Raw genomic sequence first — 15,763 nt, 5'->3', positions numbered from 1 at the left:
CTGATGACAGATGCCGTAGCAATCAATTCATGGAGTGAGTTGTATGTTTTGCGATACTCTGTCTCTGACAAGCAAGCAGAGGTGACACAGGCGCGAACACGGGAAGCTTGCAGCCCCTCGCTGCCTGCAGACACCGAGCAGCCACACTAGGTGGGCGGCCTAAGCCGTAGGCGAAATGTGCTCACTCGCTTGGGCGCGACGTCAAGCTCTAAATAAGGCTTTCACTAGCGTGAGCGTTGCGTGAGCGTCGTGGAAGGTCGGAAAAGTCGTCTGCATGGGTGAGTGCCATGTTTGGGGAGCGTTTCGTAGTTTGCGCAGTGCAATGGAGACGCGGAAACGTGTTGTGGCCCAGTGTTTTGCAGTTGGACTACAAGAGTGGTACACAGTAGTAAAGTGCGAGGCAGTGAGTTGGCATGAACAGTCGAGTGCACAATTGGGCTTCAGATGTGCTTGTTACCTCAGGCGCGGTGTGATTGTCGACAAGGTTTGTGACTGTCCTTTCAAAAAATGGCTCTGAGCACTATGGGACTCAACTGCTGTGGTCATCAGTCGACTGTCCTTTCAATTTAAGACGTTAAATACAGACGTAATTTGTAGTCGTAATACCAGAGCATCGAAACTACTTGGAACTCTTGTGTATATGAACTTGACCGCGCCTTTGTACACTGGTCCCTTCACCCCTACAAACCAACCAACCATCAGGTCCGTGCACATCAGAGTAGCAAAGAATGGAAAACAGCGCAGCTTTGTTGCGCTTGGGGGCGTAGCTCAGTTGGTAGAGCGTTCGCTTTGCATGTGAAAGGTCCCGGGTTCAAGCCCCGGCGCCTCCATGTTTTGTGGACAGTGCATGGTAAGTGTTGGTCGCGGCGAGCCTAAAGACACGCAAGATGTTGCAAAGCCAGCGTCACAGCTCATGTGATGTATACTGACGTAAGGAGAGCAAGACGTAAATGTGAGGACCGGCTGTTGTCGAGGTGTCATCGAGTGCAAATCTGTCTTAGGTATAACGGCCTAACCTCAAAGAAGTCTAGAGAGTGGACAACACGTTCGTCTTACTCAGAGCGGTGGCCGAACGCTATTTTCGACGTTGTGCGCGCCACTTTAATTTTGGCCAACTACGATTCGATACAGAATGCAGGAAACCTGAAAGACACCCTCACGGACACATTGAGAATAGTGTTTGTCTGCGGAATAATGGGAGTGCAAGGGGTCTGTGATATTGATATGGTTGTATGTAGCACTATTTGTCATCAGGGGGCGTAGCTCAGATAGTAGAGCGCTCGCTTAGCATGCGAGAGGTACTGGGATCGATACCCAGCGCCTCCAGAATTTTTAACACACCTACATGCGCACACTGCCACGCAAGTGGGATAATTCACAGCCAGCGAATGTGTCAAGGCAGATACGAGCGAACGATTAGCAGTCACAACTGGCAAGCGTGATGTTACGCGCAGGAAGCACCCTCCTCCCACCGCTACACTGAATTTAGAAACAGTACAAGTCTGCCCTTAAGATTCTCAAACCTATGTCGGAAAGATCTGCCTTGCGCCGAGTTCACAAAAATCCCACTGCACATTCCCATTCTTTACGTGCAGTCGGCTGCTACTGGTGTTGCTAGTTGTGACTGCTGATGACAGATGCCGTAGCAATCAATTCATGGAGTGAGTTGTATGTTTTGCGATACTCTGTCTCTGACAAGCAAGCAGAGGTGACACAGGCGCGAACACGGGAAGCTTGCAGCCCCTCGCTGCCTGCAGACACCGAGCAGCCACACTAGGTGGGCGGCCTAAGCCGTAGGCGAAATGTGCTCACTCGCTTGGGCGCGACGTCAAGCTCTAAATAAGGCTTTCACTAGCGTGAGCGTTGCGTGAGCGTCGTGGAAAGTCGGAAAAGTCGTCTGCATGGGTGAGTGCCATGTTTGGGGAGCGTTTCGTAGTTTGCGCAGTGCAATGGAGACGCGGAAACGTGTTGTGGCCCAGTGTTTTGCAGTTGGACGACAAGAGTGGTACACAGTAGTAAAGTGCGAGGCAGTGAGTTGGCATGAACAGTCGAGTGCACAATTGGGCTTCAGATGTGCTTGTTACCTCAGGCGCGGTGTGATTGTCGACAAGGTTTGTGACTGTCCTTTCAAAAAATGGCTCTGAGCACTATGGGACTCAACTGCTGTGGTCATCAGTCGACTGTCCTTTCAATTTAAGACGTTAAATACAGACGTAATTTGTAGTCGTAATACCAGAGCATCGAAACTACTTGGAACTCTTGTGTATATGAACTTGACCGCGCCTTTGTACACTGGTCCCTTCACCCCTACAAACCAACCAACCATCAGGTCCGTGCACATCAGAGTAGCAAAGAATGGAAAACAGCGCAGCTTTGTTGCGCTTGGGGGCGTAGCTCAGTTGGTAGAGCGTTCGCTTTGCATGTGAAAGGTCCCGGGTTCAAGCCCCGGCGCCTCCATGTTTTGTGGACAGTGCATGGTAAGTGTTGGTCGCGGCGAGCCTAAAGACACGCAAGATGTTGCAAAGCCAGCGTCACAGCTCATGTGATGTATACTGACGTAAGGAGAGCAAGACGTAAATGTGAGGACCGGCTGTTGTCGAGGTGTCATCGAGTGCAAATCTGTCTTAGGTATAACGGCCTAACCTCAAAGAAGTCTAGAGAGTGGACAACACGTTCGTCTTACTCAGAGCGGTGGCCGAACGCTATTTTCGACGTTGTGCGCGCCACTTTAATTTTGGCCAACTACGATTCGATACAGAATGCAGGAAACCTGAAAGACACCCTCACGGACACATTGAGAATAGTGTTTGTCTGCGGAATAATGGGAGTGCAAGGGGTCTGTGATATTGATATGGTTGTATGTAGCACTATTTGTCATCAGGGGGCGTAGCTCAGATGGTAGAGCGCTCGCTTAGCATGCGAGAGGTACTGGGATCGATACCCAGCGCCTCCAGAATTTTTAACACACCTACATGCGCACACTGCCACGCAAGTGGGATAATTCACAGCCAGCGAATGTGTCAAGGCAGATACGAGCGAACGATTAGCAGTCACAACTGGCAAGCGTGATGTTACGCGCAGGAAGCACCCTCCTCCCACCGCTACACTGAATTTAGAAACAGTACAAGTCTGCCCTTAAGATTCTCAAACCTATGTCGGAAAGATCTGCCTTGCGCCGAGTTCACAAAAATCCCACTGCACATTCCCATTCTTTACGTGCAGTCGGCTGCTACTGGTGTTGCTAGTTGTGACTGCTGATGACAGATGCCGTAGCAATCAATTCATGGAGTGAGTTGTATGTTTTGCGATACTCTGTCTCTGACAAGCAAGCAGAGGTGACACAGGCGCGAACACGGGAAGCTTGCAGCCCCTCGCTGCCTGCAGACACCGAGCAGCCACACTAGGTGGGCGGCCTAAGCCGTAGGCGAAATGTGCTCACTCGCTTGGGCGCGACGTCAAGCTCTAAATAAGGCTTTCACTAGCGTGAGCGTTGCGTGAGCGTCGTGGAAGGTCGGAAAAGTCGTCTGCATGGGTGAGTGCCATGTTTGGGGAGCGTTTCGTAGTTTGCGCAGTGCAATGGAGACGCGGAAACGTGTTGTGGCCCAGTGTTTTGCAGTTGGACTACAAGAGTGGTACACAGTAGTAAAGTGCGAGGCAGTGAGTTGGCATGAACAGTCGAGTGCACAATTGGGCTTCAGATGTGCTTGTTACCTCAGGCGCGGTGTGATTGTCGACAAGGTTTGTGACTGTCCTTTCAAAAAATGGCTCTGAGCACTATGGGACTCAACTGCTGTGGTCATCAGTCGACTGTCCTTTCAATTTAAGACGTTAAATACAGACGTAATTTGTAGTCGTAATACCAGAGCATCGAAACTACTTGGAACTCTTGTGTATATGAACTTGACCGCGCCTTTGTACACTGGTCCCTTCACCCCTACAAACCAACCAACCATCAGGTCCGTGCACATCAGAGTAGCAAAGAATGGAAAACAGCGCAGCTTTGTTGCGCTTGGGGGCGTAGCTCAGTTGGTAGAGCGTTCGCTTTGCATGTGAAAGGTCCCGGGTTCAAGCCCCGGCGCCTCCATGTTTTGTGGACAGTGCATGGTAAGTGTTGGTCGCGGCGAGCCTAAAGACACGCAAGATGTTGCAAAGCCAGCGTCACAGCTCATGTGATGTATACTGACGTAAGGAGAGCAAGACGTAAATGTGAGGACCGGCTGTTGTCGAGGTGTCATCGAGTGCAAATCTGTCTTAGGTATAACGGCCTAACCTCAATGAAGTCTAGAGAGTGGACAACACGTTCGTCTTACTCAGAGCGGTGGCCGAACGCTATTTTCGACGTTGTGCGCGCCACTTTAATTTTGGCCAACTACGATTCGATACAGAATGCAGGAAACCTGAAAGACACCCTCACGGACACATTGAGAATAGTGTTTGTCTGCGGAATAATGGGAGTGCAAGGGGTCTGTGATATTGATATGGTTGTATGTAGCACTATTTGTCATCAGGGGGCGTAGCTCAGATAGTAGAGCGCTCGCTTAGCATGCGAGAGGTACTGGGATCGATACCCAGCGCCTCCAGAATTTTTAACACACCTACATGCGCACACTGCCACGCAAGTGGGATAATTCACAGCCAGCGAATGTGTCAAGGCAGATACGAGCGAACGATTAGCAGTCACAACTGGCAAGCGTGATGTTACGCGCAGGAAGCACCCTCCTCCCACCGCTACACTGAATTTAGAAACAGTACAAGTCTGCCCTTAAGATTCTCAAACCTATGTCGGAAAGATCTGCCTTGCGCCGAGTTCACAAAAATCCCACTGCACATTCCCATTCTTTACGTGCAGTCGGCTGCTACTGGTGTTGCTAGTTGTGACTGCTGATGACAGATGCCGTAGCAATCAATTCATGGAGTGAGTTGTATGTTTTGCGATACTCTGTCTCTGACAAGCAAGCAGAGGTGACACAGGCGCGAACACGGGAAGCTTGCAGCCCCTCGCTGCCTGCAGACACCGAGCAGCCACACTAGGTGGGCGGCCTAAGCCGTAGGCGAAATGTGCTCACTCGCTTGGGCGCGACGTCAAGCTCTAAATAAGGCTTTCACTAGCGTGAGCGTTGCGTGAGCGTCGTGGAAGGTCGGAAAAGTCGTCTGCATGGGTGAGTGCCATGTTTGGGGAGCGTTTCGTAGTTTGCGCAGTGCAATGGAGACGCGGAAACGTGTTGTGGCCCAGTGTTTTGCAGTTGGACTACAAGAGTGGTACACAGTAGTAAAGTGCGAGGCAGTGAGTTGGCATGAACAGTCGAGTGCACAATTGGGCTTCAGATGTGCTTGTTACCTCAGGCGCGGTGTGATTGTCGACAAGGTTTGTGACTGTCCTTTCAAAAAATGGCTCTGAGCACTATGGGACTCAACTGCTGTGGTCATCAGTCGACTGTCCTTTCAATTTAAGACGTTAAATACAGACGTAATTTGTAGTCGTAATACCAGAGCATCGAAACTACTTGGAACTCTTGTGTATATGAACTTGACCGCGCCTTTGTACACTGGTCCCTTCACCCCTACAAACCAACCAACCATCAGGTCCGTGCACATCAGAGTAGCAAAGAATGGAAAACAGCGCAGCTTTGTTGCGCTTGGGGGCGTAGCTCAGTTGGTAGAGCGTTCGCTTTGCATGTGAAAGGTCCCGGGTTCAAGCCCCGGCGCCTCCATGTTTTGTGGACAGTGCATGGTAAGTGTTGGTCGCGGCGAGCCTAAAGACACGCAAGATGTTGCAAAGCCAGCGTCACAGCTCATGTGATGTATACTGACGTAAGGAGAGCAAGACGTAAATGTGAGGACCGGCTGTTGTCGAGGTGTCATCGAGTGCAAATCTGTCTTAGGTATAACGGCCTAACCTCAAAGAAGTCTAGAGAGTGGACAACACGTTCGTCTTACTCAGAGCGGTGGCCGAACGCTATTTTCGACGTTGTGCGCGCCACTTTAATTTTGGCCAACTACGATTCGATACAGAATGCAGGAAACCTGAAAGACACCCTCACGGACACATTGAGAATAGTGTTTGTCTGCGGAATAATGGGAGTGCAAGGGGTCTGTGATATTGATATGGTTGTATGTAGCACTATTTGTCATCAGGGGGCGTAGCTCAGATAGTAGAGCGCTCGCTTAGCATGCGAGAGGTACTGGGATCGATACCCAGCGCCTCCAGAATTTTTAACACACCTACATGCGCACACTGCCACGCAAGTGGGATAATTCACAGCCAGCGAATGTGTCAAGGCAGATACGAGCGAACGATTAGCAGTCACAACTGGCAAGCGTGATGTTACGCGCAGGAAGCACCCTCCTCCCACCGCTACACTGAATTTAGAAACAGTACAAGTCTGCCCTTAAGATTCTCAAACCTATGTCGGAAAGATCTGCCTTGCGCCGAGTTCACAAAAATCCCACTGCACATTCCCATTCTTTACGTGCAGTCGGCTGCTACTGGTGTTGCTAGTTGTGACTGCTGATGACAGATGCCGTAGCAATCAATTCATGGAGTGAGTTGTATGTTTTGCGATACTCTGTCTCTGACAAGCAAGCAGAGGTGACACAGGCGCGAACACGGGAAGCTTGCAGCCCCTCGCTGCCTGCAGACACCGAGCAGCCACACTAGGTGGGCGGCCTAAGCCGTAGGCGAAATGTGCTCACTCGCTTGGGCGCGACGTCAAGCTCTAAATAAGGCTTTCACTAGCGTGAGCGTTGCGTGAGCGTCGTGGAAAGTCGGAAAAGTCGTCTGCATGGGTGAGTGCCATGTTTGGGGAGCGTTTCGTAGTTTGCGCAGTGCAATGGAGACGCGGAAACGTGTTGTGGCCCAGTGTTTTGCAGTTGGACGACAAGAGTGGTACACAGTAGTAAAGTGCGAGGCAGTGAGTTGGCATGAACAGTCGAGTGCACAATTGGGCTTCAGATGTGCTTGTTACCTCAGGCGCGGTGTGATTGTCGACAAGGTTTGTGACTGTCCTTTCAAAAAATGGCTCTGAGCACTATGGGACTCAACTGCTGTGGTCATCAGTCGACTGTCCTTTCAATTTAAGACGTTAAATACAGACGTAATTTGTAGTCGTAATACCAGAGCATCGAAACTACTTGGAACTCTTGTGTATATGAACTTGACCGCGCCTTTGTACACTGGTCCCTTCACCCCTACAAACCAACCAACCATCAGGTCCGTGCACATCAGAGTAGCAAAGAATGGAAAACAGCGCAGCTTTGTTGCGCTTGGGGGCGTAGCTCAGTTGGTAGAGCGTTCGCTTTGCATGTGAAAGGTCCCGGGTTCAAGCCCCGGCGCCTCCATGTTTTGTGGACAGTGCATGGTAAGTGTTGGTCGCGGCGAGCCTAAAGACACGCAAGATGTTGCAAAGCCAGCGTCACAGCTCATGTGATGTATACTGACGTAAGGAGAGCAAGACGTAAATGTGAGGACCGGCTGTTGTCGAGGTGTCATCGAGTGCAAATCTGTCTTAGGTATAACGGCCTAACCTCAAAGAAGTCTAGAGAGTGGACAACACGTTCGTCTTACTCAGAGCGGTGGCCGAACGCTATTTTCGACGTTGTGCGCGCCACTTTAATTTTGGCCAACTACGATTCGATACAGAATGCAGGAAACCTGAAAGACACCCTCACGGACACATTGAGAATAGTGTTTGTCTGCGGAATAATGGGAGTGCAAGGGGTCTGTGATATTGATATGGTTGTATGTAGCACTATTTGTCATCAGGGGGCGTAGCTCAGATAGTAGAGCGCTCGCTTAGCATGCGAGAGGTACTGGGATCGATACCCAGCGCCTCCAGAATTTTTAACACACCTACATGCGCACACTGCCACGCAAGTGGGATAATTCACAGCCAGCGAATGTGTCAAGGCAGATACGAGCGAACGATTAGCAGTCACAACTGGCAAGCGTGATGTTACGCGCAGGAAGCACCCTCCTCCCACCGCTACACTGAATTTAGAAACAGTACAAGTCTGCCCTTAAGATTCTCAAACCTATGTCGGAAAGATCTGCCTTGCGCCGAGTTCACAAAAATCCCACTGCACATTCCCATTCTTTACGTGCAGTCGGCTGCTACTGGTGTTGCTAGTTGTGACTGCTGATGACAGATGCCGTAGCAATCAATTCATGGAGTGAGTTGTATGTTTTGCGATACTCTGTCTCTGACAAGCAAGCAGAGGTGACACAGGCGCGAACACGGGAAGCTTGCAGCCCCTCGCTGCCTGCAGACACCGAGCAGCCACACTAGGTGGGCGGCCTAAGCCGTAGGCGAAATGTGCTCACTCGCTTGGGCGCGACGTCAAGCTCTAAATAAGGCTTTCACTAGCGTGAGCGTTGCGTGAGCGTCGTGGAAGGTCGGAAAAGTCGTCTGCATGGGTGAGTGCCATGTTTGGGGAGCGTTTCGTAGTTTGCGCAGTGCAATGGAGACGCGGAAACGTGTTGTGGCCCAGTGTTTTGCAGTTGGACGACAAGAGTGGTACACAGTAGTAAAGTGCGAGGCAGTGAGTTGGCATGAACAGTCGAGTGCACAATTGGGCTTCAGATGTGCTTGTTACCTCAGGCGCGGTGTGATTGTCGACAAGGTTTGTGACTGTCCTTTCAAAAAATGGCTCTGAGCACTATGGGACTCAACTGCTGTGGTCATCAGTCGACTGTCCTTTCAATTTAAGACGTTAAATACAGACGTAATTTGTAGTCGTAATACCAGAGCATCGAAACTACTTGGAACTCTTGTGTATATGAACTTGACCGCGCCTTTGTACACTGGTCCCTTCACCCCTACAAACCAACCAACCATCAGGTCCGTGCACATCAGAGTAGCAAAGAATGGAAAACAGCGCAGCTTTGTTGCGCTTGGGGGCGTAGCTCAGTTGGTAGAGCGTTCGCTTTGCATGTGAAAGGTCCCGGGTTCAAGCCCCGGCGCCTCCATGTTTTGTGGACAGTGCATGGTAAGTGTTGGTCGCGGCGAGCCTAAAGACACGCAAGATGTTGCAAAGCCAGCGTCACAGCTCATGTGATGTATACTGACGTAAGGAGAGCAAGACGTAAATGTGAGGACCGGCTGTTGTCGAGGTGTCATCGAGTGCAAATCTGTCTTAGGTATAACGGCCTAACCTCAAAGAAGTCTAGAGAGTGGACAACACGTTCGTCTTACTCAGAGCGGTGGCCGAACGCTATTTTCGACGTTGTGCGCGCCACTTTAATTTTGGCCAACTACGATTCGATACAGAATGCAGGAAACCTGAAAGACACCCTCACGGACACATTGAGAATAGTGTTTGTCTGCGGAATAATGGGAGTGCAAGGGGTCTGTGATATTGATATGGTTGTATGTAGCACTATTTGTCATCAGGGGGCGTAGCTCAGATAGTAGAGCGCTCGCTTAGCATGCGAGAGGTACTGGGATCGATACCCAGCGCCTCCAGAATTTTTAACACACCTACATGCGCACACTGCCACGCAAGTGGGATAATTCACAGCCAGCGAATGTGTCAAGGCAGATACGAGCGAACGATTAGCAGTCACAACTGGCAAGCGTGATGTTACGCGCAGGAAGCACCCTCCTCCCACCGCTACACTGAATTTAGAAACAGTACAAGTCTGCCCTTAAGATTCTCAAACCTATGTCGGAAAGATCTGCCTTGCGCCGAGTTCACAAAAATCCCACTGCACATTCCCATTCTTTACGTGCAGTCGGCTGCTACTGGTGTTGCTAGTTGTGACTGCTGATGACAGATGCCGTAGCAATCAATTCATGGAGTGAGTTGTATGTTTTGCGATACTCTGTCTCTGACAAGCAAGCAGAGGTGACACAGGCGCGAACACGGGAAGCTTGCAGCCCCTCGCTGCCTGCAGACACCGAGCAGCCACACTAGGTGGGCGGCCTAAGCCGTAGGCGAAATGTGCTCACTCGCTTGGGCGCGACGTCAAGCTCTAAATAAGGCTTTCACTAGCGTGAGCGTTGCGTGAGCGTCGTGGAAGGTCGGAAAAGTCGTCTGCATGGGTGAGTGCCATGTTTGGGGAGCGTTTCGTAGTTTGCGCAGTGCAATGGAGACGCGGAAACGTGTTGTGGCCCAGTGTTTTGCAGTTGGACGACAAGAGTGGTACACAGTAGTAAAGTGCGAGGCAGTGAGTTGGCATGAACAGTCGAGTGCACAATTGGGCTTCAGATGTGCTTGTTACCTCAGGCGCGGTGTGATTGTCGACAAGGTTTGTGACTGTCCTTTCAAAAAATGGCTCTGAGCACTATGGGACTCAACTGCTGTGGTCATCAGTCGACTGTCCTTTCAATTTAAGACGTTAAATACAGACGTAATTTGTAGTCGTAATACCAGAGCATCGAAACTACTTGGAACTCTTGTGTATATGAACTTGACCGCGCCTTTGTACACTGGTCCCTTCACCCCTACAAACCAACCAACCATCAGGTCCGTGCACATCAGAGTAGCAAAGAATGGAAAACAGCGCAGCTTTGTTGCGCTTGGGGGCGTAGCTCAGTTGGTAGAGCGTTCGCTTTGCATGTGAAAGGTCCCGGGTTCAAGCCCCGGCGCCTCCATGTTTTGTGGACAGTGCATGGTAAGTGTTGGTCGCGGCGAGCCTAAAGACACGCAAGATGTTGCAAAGCCAGCGTCACAGCTCATGTGATGTATACTGACGTAAGGAGAGCAAGACGTAAATGTGAGGACCGGCTGTTGTCGAGGTGTCATCGAGTGCAAATCTGTCTTAGGTATAACGGCCTAACCTCAAAGAAGTCTAGAGAGTGGACAACACGTTCGTCTTACTCAGAGCGGTGGCCGAACGCTATTTTCGACGTTGTGCGCGCCACTTTAATTTTGGCCAACTACGATTCGATACAGAATGCAGGAAACCTGAAAGACACCCTCACGGACACATTGAGAATAGTGTTTGTCTGCGGAATAATGGGAGTGCAAGGGGTCTGTGATATTGATATGGTTGTATGTAGCACTATTTGTCATCAGGGGGCGTAGCTCAGATGGTAGAGCGCTCGCTTAGCATGCGAGAGGTACTGGGATCGATACCCAGCGCCTCCAGAATTTTTAACACACCTACATGCGCACACTGCCACGCAAGTGGGATAATTCACAGCCAGCGAATGTGTCAAGGCAGATACGAGCGAACGATTAGCAGCCACAACTGGCAAGCGTGATGTTACGCGCAGGAAGCACCCTCCTCCCACCGCTACACTGAATTTAGAAACAGTACAAGTCTGCCCTTAAGATTCTCAAACCTATGTCGGAAAGATCTGCCTTGCGCCGAGTTCACAAAAATCCCACTGCACATTCCCATTCTTTACGTGCAGTCGGCTGCTACTGGTGTTGCTAGTTGTGACTGCTGATGACAGATGCCGTAGCAATCAATTCATGGAGTGAGTTGTATGTTTTGCGATACTCTGTCTCTGACAAGCAAGCAGAGGTGACACAGGCGCGAACACGGGAAGCTTGCAGCCCCTCGCTGCCTGCAGACACCGAGCAGCCACACTAGGTGGGCGGCCTAAGCCGTAGGCGAAATGTGCTCACTCGCTTGGGCGCGACGTCAAGCTCTAAATAAGGCTTTCACTAGCGTGAGCGTTGCGTGAGCGTCGTGGAAGGTCGGAAAAGTCGTCTGCATGGGTGAGTGCCATGTTTGGGGAGCGTTTCGTAGTTTGCGCAGTGCAATGGAGACGCGGAAACGTGTTGTGGCCCAGTGTTTTGCAGTTGGGCTACAAGAGTGGTACACAGTAGTAAAGTGCGAGGCAGTGAGTTGGCATGAACAGTCGAGTGCACAATTGGGCTTCAGATGTGCTTGTTACCTCAGGCGCGGTGTGATTGTCGACAAGGTTTGTGACTGTCCTTTCAAAAAATGGCTCTGAGCACTATGGGACTCAACTGCTGTGGTCATCAGTCGACTGTCCTTTCAATTTAAGACGTTAAATACAGACGTAATTTGTAGTCGTAATACCAGAGCATCGAAACTACTTGGAACTCTTGTGTATATGAACTTGACCGCGCCTTTGTACACTGGTCCCTTCACCCCTACAAACCAACCAACCATCAGGTCCGTGCACATCAGAGTAGCAAAGAATGGAAAACAGCGCAGCTTTGTTGCGCTTGGGGGCGTAGCTCAGTTGGTAGAGCGTTCGCTTTGCATGTGAAAGGTCCCGGGTTCAAGCCCCGGCGCCTCCATGTTTTGTGGACAGTGCATGGTAAGTGTTGGTCGCGGCGAGCCTAAAGACACGCAAGATGTTGCAAAGCCAGCGTCACAGCTCATGTGATGTATACTGACGTAAGGAGAGCAAGACGTAAATGTGAGGACCGGCTGTTGTCGAGGTGTCATCGAGTGCAAATCTGTCTTAGGTATAACGGCCTAACCTCAAAGAAGTCTAGAGAGTGGACAACACGTTCGTCTTACTCAGAGCGGTGGCCGAACGCTATTTTCGACGTTGTGCGCGCCACTTTAATTTTGGCCAACTACGATTCGATACAGAATGCAGGAAACCTGAAAGACACCCTCACGGACACATTGAGAATAGTGTTTGTCTGCGGAATAATGGGAGTGCAAGGGGTCTGTGATATTGATATGGTTGTATGTAGCACTATTTGTCATCAGGGGGCGTAGCTCAGATAGTAGAGCGCTCGCTTAGCATGCGAGAGGTACTGGGATCGATACCCAGCGCCTCCAGAATTTTTAACACACCTACATGCGCACACTGCCACGCAAGTGGGATAATTCACAGCCAGCGAATGTGTCAAGGCAGATACGAGCGAACGATTAGCAGTCACAACTGGCAAGCGTGATGTTACGCGCAGGAAGCACCCTCCTCCCACCGCTACACTGAATTTAGAAACAGTACAAGTCTGCCCTTAAGATTCTCAAACCTATGTCGGAAAGATCTGCCTTGCGCCGAGTTCACAAAAATCCCACTGCACATTCCCATTCTTTACGTGCAGTCGGCTGCTACTGGTGTTGCTAGTTGTGACTGCTGATGACAGATGCCGTAGCAATCAATTCATGGAGTGAGTTGTATGTTTTGCGATACTCTGTCTCTGACAAGCAAGCAGAGGTGACACAGGCGCGAACACGGGAAGCTTGCAGCCCCTCGCTGCCTGCAGACACCGAGCAGCCACACTAGGTGGGCGGCCTAAGCCGTAGGCGAAATGTGCTCACTCGCTTGGGCGCGACGTCAAGCTCTAAATAAGGCTTTCACTAGCGTGAGCGTTGCGTGAGCGTCGTGGAAGGTCGGAAAAGTCGTCTGCATGGGTGAGTGCCATGTTTGGGGAGCGTTTCGTAGTTTGCGCAGTGCAATGGAGACGCGGAAACGTGTTGTGGCCCAGTGTTTTGCAGTTGGACGACAAGAGTGGTACACAGTAGTAAAGTGCGAGGCAGTGAGTTGGCATGAACAGTCGAGTGCACAATTGGGCTTCAGATGTGCTTGTTACCTCAGGCGCGGTGTGATTGTCGACAAGGTTTGTGACTGTCCTTTCAAAAAATGGCTCTGAGCACTATGGGACTCAACTGCTGTGGTCATCAGTCGACTGTCCTTTCAATTTAAGACGTTAAATACAGACGTAATTTGTAGTCGTAATACCAGAGCATCGAAACTACTTGGAACTCTTGTGTATATGAACTTGACCGCGCCTTTGTACACTGGTCCCTTCACCCCTACAAACCAACCAACCATCAGGTCCGTGCACATCAGAGTAGCAAAGAATGGAAAACAGCGCAGCTTTGTTGCGCTTGGGGGCGTAGCTCAGTTGGTAGAGCGTTCGATTTGCATGTGAAAGGTCCCGGGTTCAAGCCCCGGCGCCTCCATGTTTTGTGGACAGTGCATGGTAAGTGTTGGTCGCGGCGAGCCTAAAGACACGCAAGATGTTGCAAAGCCAGCGTCACAGCTCATGTGATGTATACTGACGTAAGGAGAGCAAGACGTAAATGTGAGGACCGGCTGTTGTCGAGGTGTCATCGAGTGCAAATCTGTCTTAGGTATAACGGCCTAACCTCAAAGAAGTCTAGAGAGTGGACAACACGTTCGTCTTACTCAGAGCGGTGGCCGAACGCTATTTTCGACGTTGTGCGCGCCACTTTAATTTTGGCCAACTACGATTCGATACAGAATGCAGGAAACCTGAAAGACACCCTCACGGACACATTGAGAATAGTGTTTGTCTGCGGAATAATGGGAGTGCAAGGGGTCTGTGATATTGATATGGTTGTATGTAGCACTATTTGTCATCAGGGGGCGTAGCTCAGATGGTAGAGCGCTCGCTTAGCATGCGAGAGGTACTGGGATCGATACCCAGCGCCTCCAGAATTTTTAACACACCTACATGCGCACACTGCCACGCAAGTGGGATAATTCACAGCCAGCGAATGTGTCAAGGCAGATACGAGCGAACGATTAGCAGTCACAACTGGCAAGCGTGATGTTACGCGCAGGAAGCACCCTCCTCCCACCGCTACACTGAATTTAGAAACAGTACAAGTCTGCCCTTAAGATTCTCAAACCTATGTCGGAAAGATCTGCCTTGCGCCGAGTTCACAAAAATCCCACTGCACATTCCCATTCTTTACGTGCAGTCGGCTGCTACTGGTGTTGCTAGTTGTGACTGCTGATGACAGATGCCGTAGCAATCAATTCATGGAGTGAGTTGTATGTTTTGCGATACTCTGTCTCTGACAAGCAAGCAGAGGTGACACAGGCGCGAACACGGGAAGCTTGCAGCCCCTCGCTGCCTGCAGACACCGAGCAGCCACACTAGGTGGGCGGCCTAAGCCGTAGGCGAAATGTGCTCACTCGCTTGGGCGCGACGTCAAGCTCTAAATAAGGCTTTCACTAGCGTGAGCGTTGCGTGAGCGTCGTGGAAGGTCGGAAAAGTCGTCTGCATGGGTGAGTGCCATGTTTGGGGAGCGTTTCGTAGTTTGCGCAGTGCAATGGAGACGCGGAAACGTGTTGTGGCCCAGTGTTTTGCAGTTGGACGACAAGAGTGGTACACAGTAGTAAAGTGCGAGGCAGTGAGTTGGCATGAACAGTCGAGTGCACAATTGGGCTTCAGATGTGCTTGTTACCTCAGGCGCGGTGTGATTGTCGACAAGGTTTGTGACTGTCCTTTCAAAAAATGGCTCTGAGCACTATGGGACTCAACTGCTGTGGTCATCAGTCGACTGTCCTTTCAATTTAAGACGTTAAATACAGACGTAATTTGTAGTCGTAATACCAGAGCATCGAAACTACTTGGAACTCTTGTGTATATGAACTTGACCGCGCCTTTGTACACTGGTCCCTTCACCCCTACAAACCAACCAACCATCAGGTCCGTGCACATCAGAGTAGCAAAGAATGGAAAACAGCGCAGCTTTGTTGCGCTTGGGGGCGTAGCTCAGTTGGTAGAGCGTTCGCTTTGCATGTGAAAGGTCCCGGGTTCAAGCCCCGGCGCCTCCATGTTTTGTGGACAGTGCATGGTAAGTGTTGGTCGCGGCGAGCCTAAAGACACGCAAGATGTTGCAAAGCCAGCGTCACAGCTCATGTGATGTATACTGACGTAAGGAGAGCAAGACGTAAATGTGAGGACCGGCTGTTGTCGAGGTGTCATCGAGTGCAAATCTGTCTTAGGTATAACGGCCTAACCTCAAAGAAGTCTAGAGAGTGGACAACACGTTCGTCTTACTCAGAGCGGTGGCCGAACGCTATTTTCGACGTTGTGCGCGCCACTTTAATTTTGGCCAACTACG

General features: G+C 50.6%; 19 non-coding genes across 19 annotated transcripts; all 19 read left to right on the top strand.

Annotated features, from left to right (window-relative positions):
- Positions 1-757: 757 nt before the first annotated feature.
- Trnaa-ugc (transfer RNA alanine (anticodon UGC)) lies at positions 758-830 on the top strand. The gene has a single exon. It is a non-coding gene; the product is annotated as a tRNA-Ala (tRNA).
- Positions 831-1,253: 423 nt separating this feature from the next.
- On the top strand, positions 1,254-1,326 carry Trnaa-agc (transfer RNA alanine (anticodon AGC)). The gene has a single exon. It is a non-coding gene; the product is annotated as a tRNA-Ala (tRNA).
- Positions 1,327-2,384: 1,058 nt separating this feature from the next.
- Positions 2,385-2,457, top strand: Trnaa-ugc (transfer RNA alanine (anticodon UGC)). The gene has a single exon. It is a non-coding gene; the product is annotated as a tRNA-Ala (tRNA).
- A 423-nt stretch (positions 2,458-2,880) lies between these two features.
- Positions 2,881-2,953, top strand: Trnaa-agc (transfer RNA alanine (anticodon AGC)). Its single transcript has one exon. It is a non-coding gene; the product is annotated as a tRNA-Ala (tRNA).
- A 1,058-nt stretch (positions 2,954-4,011) lies between these two features.
- On the top strand, positions 4,012-4,084 carry Trnaa-ugc (transfer RNA alanine (anticodon UGC)). Its single transcript has one exon. It is a non-coding gene; the product is annotated as a tRNA-Ala (tRNA).
- A 423-nt stretch (positions 4,085-4,507) lies between these two features.
- On the top strand, positions 4,508-4,580 carry Trnaa-agc (transfer RNA alanine (anticodon AGC)). The gene has a single exon. It is a non-coding gene; the product is annotated as a tRNA-Ala (tRNA).
- A 1,058-nt stretch (positions 4,581-5,638) lies between these two features.
- Positions 5,639-5,711, top strand: Trnaa-ugc (transfer RNA alanine (anticodon UGC)). The gene has a single exon. It is a non-coding gene; the product is annotated as a tRNA-Ala (tRNA).
- A 423-nt stretch (positions 5,712-6,134) lies between these two features.
- On the top strand, positions 6,135-6,207 carry Trnaa-agc (transfer RNA alanine (anticodon AGC)). The gene has a single exon. It is a non-coding gene; the product is annotated as a tRNA-Ala (tRNA).
- Positions 6,208-7,265: 1,058 nt separating this feature from the next.
- Positions 7,266-7,338, top strand: Trnaa-ugc (transfer RNA alanine (anticodon UGC)). Its single transcript has one exon. It is a non-coding gene; the product is annotated as a tRNA-Ala (tRNA).
- Positions 7,339-7,761: 423 nt separating this feature from the next.
- On the top strand, positions 7,762-7,834 carry Trnaa-agc (transfer RNA alanine (anticodon AGC)). The gene has a single exon. It is a non-coding gene; the product is annotated as a tRNA-Ala (tRNA).
- Positions 7,835-8,892: 1,058 nt separating this feature from the next.
- Trnaa-ugc (transfer RNA alanine (anticodon UGC)) lies at positions 8,893-8,965 on the top strand. Its single transcript has one exon. It is a non-coding gene; the product is annotated as a tRNA-Ala (tRNA).
- Positions 8,966-9,388: 423 nt separating this feature from the next.
- Positions 9,389-9,461, top strand: Trnaa-agc (transfer RNA alanine (anticodon AGC)). Its single transcript has one exon. It is a non-coding gene; the product is annotated as a tRNA-Ala (tRNA).
- A 1,058-nt stretch (positions 9,462-10,519) lies between these two features.
- On the top strand, positions 10,520-10,592 carry Trnaa-ugc (transfer RNA alanine (anticodon UGC)). Its single transcript has one exon. It is a non-coding gene; the product is annotated as a tRNA-Ala (tRNA).
- Positions 10,593-11,015: 423 nt separating this feature from the next.
- Positions 11,016-11,088, top strand: Trnaa-agc (transfer RNA alanine (anticodon AGC)). Its single transcript has one exon. It is a non-coding gene; the product is annotated as a tRNA-Ala (tRNA).
- A 1,058-nt stretch (positions 11,089-12,146) lies between these two features.
- Trnaa-ugc (transfer RNA alanine (anticodon UGC)) lies at positions 12,147-12,219 on the top strand. The gene has a single exon. It is a non-coding gene; the product is annotated as a tRNA-Ala (tRNA).
- Positions 12,220-12,642: 423 nt separating this feature from the next.
- Trnaa-agc (transfer RNA alanine (anticodon AGC)) lies at positions 12,643-12,715 on the top strand. Its single transcript has one exon. It is a non-coding gene; the product is annotated as a tRNA-Ala (tRNA).
- Positions 12,716-13,773: 1,058 nt separating this feature from the next.
- On the top strand, positions 13,774-13,846 carry Trnaa-ugc (transfer RNA alanine (anticodon UGC)). The gene has a single exon. It is a non-coding gene; the product is annotated as a tRNA-Ala (tRNA).
- Positions 13,847-14,269: 423 nt separating this feature from the next.
- Positions 14,270-14,342, top strand: Trnaa-agc (transfer RNA alanine (anticodon AGC)). Its single transcript has one exon. It is a non-coding gene; the product is annotated as a tRNA-Ala (tRNA).
- Positions 14,343-15,400: 1,058 nt separating this feature from the next.
- Trnaa-ugc (transfer RNA alanine (anticodon UGC)) lies at positions 15,401-15,473 on the top strand. Its single transcript has one exon. It is a non-coding gene; the product is annotated as a tRNA-Ala (tRNA).
- Positions 15,474-15,763: the final 290 nt, after the last annotated feature.

The sequence above is a fragment of the Schistocerca nitens genome, chromosome 10 (genome assembly GCF_023898315.1).
Source record: "Schistocerca nitens isolate TAMUIC-IGC-003100 chromosome 10, iqSchNite1.1, whole genome shotgun sequence".
In the NCBI taxonomy this organism is placed as follows: domain Eukaryota; kingdom Metazoa; phylum Arthropoda; class Insecta; order Orthoptera; family Acrididae; genus Schistocerca; species Schistocerca nitens.
This window is presented reverse-complemented; position numbering and strand designations above follow the sequence as displayed.